General features: G+C 39.3%; 1 long non-coding RNA gene across 1 annotated transcript; it reads right to left on the bottom strand.

The window, feature by feature from the left end:
• Positions 1–4,112: 4,112 nt before the first annotated feature.
• LOC138142081 (uncharacterized) lies at positions 4,113–6,526 on the bottom strand. Its single transcript, XR_011163342.1, has 3 exons — positions 6,260–6,526; positions 5,812–5,884; positions 4,113–4,655 (listed from the first exon to the last, which is right to left on the bottom strand). It is a non-coding gene; the product is annotated as an uncharacterized lncRNA (long non-coding RNA).
• Positions 6,527–6,946: the final 420 nt, after the last annotated feature.

The raw sequence follows: 6,946 nt of genomic DNA, 5'->3' as shown, positions 1-6,946 counted from the left end.
AGGCAGGTAGCCTTTCACAGGCCTTGGTTCAGGTTCATTCCTCATGCTGCAGTTTTCCAGGTGATTTTTCTCCATCTGATTCTGCCCACAGGATGCTTCTTCCATCCTCTTTTGTTCCAGCTTCTTAGCCTACAGTCCACTCTCCTCCTCCTCCTCCCTCACAGTGCTGTTACTGGCTTCTTTCCAGCATGTAACACTCACAGGGAAATTCATTTTAACCTTCACAACACCCCTCTGAGATAGGTTGGGTCAGGGGTGGGGAACCTTATCATTTGACAGATAAGGAAACAGAGGCACAAAGAAATCCCATTCTGTATTTTGCCCAAGTATACCCTGATTTTCTGACTCCAGTGCTGGTCAGAATTCTGCTAAACCTCACATATCCACATGTTCCCTAAAGGTCCTCTGAGTTAGTGTGATCAGGATATGGTTTGTAATCAATTACATAATCTTTCTCCATGTATTTTGCAGAGTCACAAACTTAACATAGAAAACATCTTAGCAGGAAAGAAAGGATTAAATAGCCATTCCAAATGAAAGGCATAAAGTCCCAGCCTAGCGGGTCTGGGTAGTGGGTCTTTAGGTCACTCTCCTAAGAACTGGACAGCCAAAAACTCCACCCCTGCCCACAGCTCAGTTGACAAATTGAGAGAGACTGGCAAAAACAAAAGCAAGGTGGTTGAAAATTGAAGCTTAGAGTTGCCTCTAAATTCTCAGTTCTTACTTAATCCAGTTTACTACTCAAAGACTTAAGTGACCTTAGAAGTCAACCAATCTTTCCCCATGCTTGAACAGTGACACTCATCTACAGTTTATTTCAGAAAGAAAAAAATGGTCAATGAATTCAATTCTACTGTATTTTATAAGCATTGATTCTTTCCCTTCCTCTTCATCCTGCTCCTGAACAGTAGGTCAGAGGGAGGGACTAAAGTGAAGCAAATATCTGATACATTGTGCATGTCGAAACATGCACATCTCATTCTGAATTTTAAGCCCATCACCTGGCAGGAATGGGGCAATGTAGTTCATCTCTGCTTCTGTTGAATTGTGGTTCACCACAAGTATTTGTGAAAGGCAACTTTAGATGTCTTAAAAACCATCCTATCCATCAGAACTATCTATAAATGGAAAAAGCTACATCCGAATGGTATTGGGACCCCCTTCCCCAACTACCTGGAATTCTTTCAAGCTAAATCTGGACCAATAGGGGGCGACTAGGTGGCGCAGTAAATAGAGCACCAGCCCTGGAGTCAGGAGGACCTGAGTTCAAATTCAGCCTCAGCCACTTAACACAAAACTAGCCATGTGACCTTGGGCAAGTCACTTAACCCCAATTGCCCTACATTCCCCCCTCCAAAAAGCAAAAAAAATAAAATCAATCAATCTGGACCAGTAATGGTGAAGGAATTCATAGGATATTGGTCCTTTACACAGCAATCTTTGAGCTCTTGGTTGTTTGGTTGTTTGGTAGGGATGATTTATGCCAGCAGCTTCAACTGCACATGTTCCTTTTATCACAATCTATAAAATGTAATATCTAGTACAACTTGGGTACCTAAAGAGCATCTCATAGTTATGCTTCTACCAACTAGCCGGCCAATTGTAATCTGTTGCACTGGTGAGTGTTGGATTATAATGGTTAAAAAAGCAAATATGATATACTTAGAGGATCCTAGACAATCATGTAAAAAACTACTTGAGGTAATAAATAAAATTAGCAAAGTTGCAGGATGTAAAATAAACCCACATAAATCCTTGGCATTCCTATATATTTCTAATGAAGCCCAATAGCAAGAAATGGAGAAATTCCATTTAAAGTTACTGTAGACATTCTAAGGTATTTGGGAGTCCACCTGCCAAAACAAACCCAGGAACTATATGAACACAATTACAAAACACTTTTCACACAAATAAAAGCAGATCTAAATAATTGGAAAAACATCAGTTGCTCATGGTTAGGCGAAATGACAATTTTACCTAAATTAATTTACCTATTTAGTGCCATACCAATCAATCTACCAAAAAATTACTTTATAGAGCTAGAAAAAATACTAACAGAATTCATCTGGAAGAACAAAAGGTCCAGAATATCAAGGTAATTAATGAAAAGAAATTCTAGGGAAGGTGGCCTAGCCATACCAGATTTTAAATTGTATCATAAAGCAGCAGTCCTCAAAACTACTTGGTACTGGCTGAGGAATAGAGTAGTGGATCAGTGGAATAGATTGGGTACATGAGATTCAGTAGTCAACGACTATAGTAACCTACTGTTTGATAAACCCAAAGACTCCAGTTTCTGGGATAAGAATTCACTGTTTGACAAACTACTGGGAAAACTGGAAAATAGTATGGTAGAAACTGGGCATAGACCAACATCTTACACCATATACCAAAATTAAGTCTAAATGGGTTCACAATCTAGATATAAAGGCTGATACTGTAAGCAGTCTAGGAGAGCAAGGAATAGTTTATTTGTCAGATTTATGGAGAAGGGATGAATTTATGACCAAACAAGAGATAGAGAGCATTACAAAATGCAAAATGGATAATTTTGATTACATTAAATTGAAAAGGTTTTGTACAAACAAAGCCAATGTAACCAAGATTAGGAGGGAGGCAGAAAATTGGGAAATTATTTTTACAACCAGTGTCTCTGATAAAGGCCTCATTTCTAAAATTGTAAATACAGAGAAGAGTCAAATTGACAAGAATACAAGTCATTCCTCAATTAATAAATTGTCAAAGGATATGAACAGGCAGTTTTCAAAGGAATAAAGATATGTATAATCAGATAAAAATGCTCTAAATCACTATTTATTAGAGAAATGCAAATCAAAATACCTGTCAGATTGGCTAACATGACAAAACAGGAAAATGATAAATGTTGGAGAAGATGTGGAAAAGTTGGAACACTAATTCATTGTTGGTCAAGCTGTGAACTGATCCCAACCATTCTGGAAAACAACTTGGAACTATACCCTAAGGGCTATAAAAATGTGCATACCCTTTAACCTAGCAATACCATTTCTAGGGCTGTATCCCAAAGAGATCATAAAAGTGGGAAAAGGACCCATATATATAAAAATATGTATAGTACCTCTTTTTGTGGTGGCAAAGAATTGGAAATCTGGGTGGCTAGGTGGCACAGTGAATAGAGCACCAGCCCTGGAGTAAGGAGGACATGAGTTAAAATCTGACCTCAGACACTTAACACTAGCCGTGTGACCTGGGTAAGTCATTTAACCCCAATTGCCCTGCCCTCCCCTCTCTAAAAAAAAGCAAAGAATTGGAAATCAAGGGGATGCTCATAAATTGGGGAATGGCTGTGATATACGAATGAAATTGAATATTCTTATACTATAAGAAATGAGGAGCAGATAAGACTTCATAATAATGTGGAGAGACATATATAAACTGATGTTGAGTGAGGGGAGCAGAACCAGGAGAACATGGTACACAATTACAGACATAAGGTATCTGTGATGACTGTCTTTGATGGACTGGGCTCTTCTCAGCAATACAGAGATTCAAGACAATGCCAAAAGACTCATGATGGAAAGGGCTATCCACATCAGAGGTCACTTCTTCTATTCTCTATGGAGGAACATCTAGAAAATTGCTCAGAAATAGATGGTCAGTGCAGTTACATTCAATTCAACATATATTGATTAGCAGTAAATTTTAGTTGGGGAATGGCCAAATGATGGGGACTAGCTTCAAGTGGAATGTGTTTCCTAAGATGCTAAGTCCACCTCTCTCTCCTCTCCTGGAGGTCTACAGTCAGCATCTGGGTCCATAGTCATGATGGGTTTGGTAGAATAAAAAAGATCCTTTTCCCATTAACCCCTTCTTGGTTGTTTTGCTTCAAAGTTCTTTACCAACAACCTCTATAGGCAAAATGTTCTTTTGGAGAAAATCCACAAAATAGAGCACCTTGTCCAAAAGGGGTAGCTAGAAGGGATGGAAGCAGGATGGGGATTTTTGTGTATGATATTCTCTGCTCCTTAACAAACAACTGTAATCTATCATACTGGGAAAGTTGATCGAAAGAACAAAAGCACAGTCATTGGAAGTCAGGCCTGTTAGACCTCTCAGAGATTTTATTTCATCTAATGTACCAATCAGTATGGCAGATGCTTCTATAATTTCCACTCAAAGATGATGGTAACCTCATAGGTCAATCATTCCATCCCCCTTTCCTGAAGAATGAGCCTCATCCATAATATAGCTCAAAAATGAACTGTCCAGTGAATTCTTTTCAATTCAAATCAAGTATGTTTAAAAGTAATAATTTTCTTTCTTATTCAAACCCCACCCCCCACACACATACCATAAAAGAACAACAAAAAGAAAAATGAAATGATTTTGTTATGTGTAGGCAAGTGAAACAAAACTCCGCTCGTTGGCCATATCCACCCATGTCCATCTCCTTCTACATTTTAAGTCCATCTCTGCTCTGGCAGGTGGTGAGTGGTGTGCTTTATCTTTCATTCTCTGGAATCCCAAAGCTTCAGCAGTACTTCTTAGGTGCAAATTTGCGTCAATGTCAGGAAAACTGTGCCATCAGTCAGAGTTAACCACAAGTATTATGAGCAGCATTTGGAGGAAGTAGAGTCCCTCTGCTCCAAACATGCCTGGAAATCTTCAGGGAAAATCTGTTGGAACAATCATCCAGAATTTTTATAGGGTAGTACTCCTTATCCCAAAAGTTCCTCTATATTATTGGCTGCTTAGACAGAAAGTTCTTTGCCAACAGTCTATGTTTTACAGTATGTTCCTTTGGCCAGAATCCACACAATATCACACATTGTACAAATGAGGCAGCTGAAAGGGATGGATCACTGCTTTTCTATTTGATATACTCATACTTTGGAGCAGCCAATTATAGCCTTTGGTACTAATGAGTGTGAGAAGAAGTTGGTTGGAAGCAAAAGTGCAAGATTCCTCAGAGTTTTTACCTCAACCAGTCCATCACTCAGTACAGTGGAAGCTTTGATGATTTCTAATCTCAGATGAAAGTGACCTCCAAGGTCAACCAATCTATCCCCCTGCCTTTAGAACAACTTCTACATATCTCAGAAGTGATTTCATCTCAGAGATTAAAGTGACATCAGAGGTCAACCAATCCATCCCCCTGCCTGAAGAATAAAGTTCATCTATAAGATAGCTCAGAAATTGAAGTCAATTCAGGAAGTATGTATAAGAGCATTAACTTTCTGCATCCCATTGCCCTCTCCACAGTACACTGTACAAAAAGAACCAAAAAAGAAAACTATCAGAACAAATGTATATGGTCAAGTGAAGCAAATCTCACTGGCCATGTCCAAAAATTAATAACTCATTATATACTTACTGTACAGCCATCACCTTTCCATCAGGAAGTGAGAGACAAATGTCATCTTTTATCTTCTGTAATTCTTCCCTTCTATAGAAGTTTTATGGAGGCACAAGAAAACCCCCTTGACATTCAGAGCAATTAATTAAGTATAATAAGCTGTATTAGGTGGCAGTAGAAGACCCCCTCTAACACCACCATGGAAATATCAAGGAAAGTCTAGGTCAACAATCATCAAGAGGGATGAGAGAGGAGAGAGTTCCTTGTCCCAACCATCCCTGAACTCTTGGCTGTCCGGCTGAACATTCTTCAACAAGAGTCACCATTGTACATAATACAACTTTTGTGGTATCATATAAGGTGTTATCTGGTACAATTGAGGCATATGGAGGGCATGGTGGCAGGAAAGATCGAAAGAAAAAAACAACAGTACAATCACTGGAACACAGGCCAACAAGATCTTCAAGATTATTTACCTCATCTAATCTATCAGAAAGCAGATTGTCCATCTTAAAGACGAAAATCACCTCAGAGGCCGAGTCCAACTACCTGCGTAAAGAATTAAGGTTACTGAGAACATAGTTGAGAAATGAATAGGCAACTGAAATGAATTAGGGGGAGTGGAAGAAGGCAATAAGCATTTATAAGAGCACCAAAGGTGTGCCAGGCCCTGTGTTAAGTGCTTTGTACAGATATCCCCTCATTTGATCGTCACAGAAACCCCACCAGATAGAAGCTACTATTAATTCAGTTAAATTCAAGAAGTGTGTCTAAAAACATGATGTTCCCCTCAACTCTTCCACCCCCAACAGGCAGACGCACACACACGCGCACGCACACACGTAATGTGCACGCACACCTCAACTATAAAAAAGAAAATGAAAATCAGTATAACAAACATAAATGATAAAATGCAGCAAGTACCGTCACTGTCCATGTCCAAAAATTCTCAACTTCTTTGGTGTTTGATGCCCATTACATCTCCATCCAGATCGAGGTGGCATTCTTTATCTTCGGTGCACTAAAATCTGGATCCTCTTGATGTATTTGAGAGAACCAAATTGAGACTTGATATAAGGAAAAGCCCCTTGACATTCAGATCTATGAACAAGAATAATGACCTTCCTTAATTGGAAGCAGAGATTCCTACCACAACTCCAAGAAAAACTTCTAGGGAAGTCTGGATCAAAAATCATCTGAGGTGTTTGTTAGAGGGTAGTGCCAAGCATCTCTGAAATCCTGGTTGTCTGATTGGAAGGTCTTTCTCCCAATGCCACTGCTGCACATAATGTGACTACTTTATCACCATCTATAAAATGTCACATTTGTACAGCTGAGGCAACATGGAGGAAATGATGACAGGAGAGATGGTTTGCCTTAGTCATGGTCCTATGAGAGAGCCAACCATTTGAACACTGAAGCAATGGTGTGCTTTGGATGGTGTTAGATGGAAAAACACAGTTTTTACCTCATCTAATACAACACACAGCAGTGGTTCTGATTCCAGTCTCAAGAGAATAAAGGGACCTCAGAGGTCAACCAGTCCATCCCCCTGCCTGAAGATTGAGGTTCATCTATAACATAGCAGAGAAATAAATGGTCAACTGAATT

Source organism: Petaurus breviceps, unplaced genomic scaffold (genome assembly GCF_028583685.1).
Source record: "Petaurus breviceps papuanus isolate PSGF00001 unplaced genomic scaffold, PetGlider_PUasm1.0 90535, whole genome shotgun sequence".
Taxonomy (NCBI): domain Eukaryota; kingdom Metazoa; phylum Chordata; class Mammalia; order Diprotodontia; family Petauridae; genus Petaurus; species Petaurus breviceps.
This window is presented reverse-complemented; position numbering and strand designations above follow the sequence as displayed.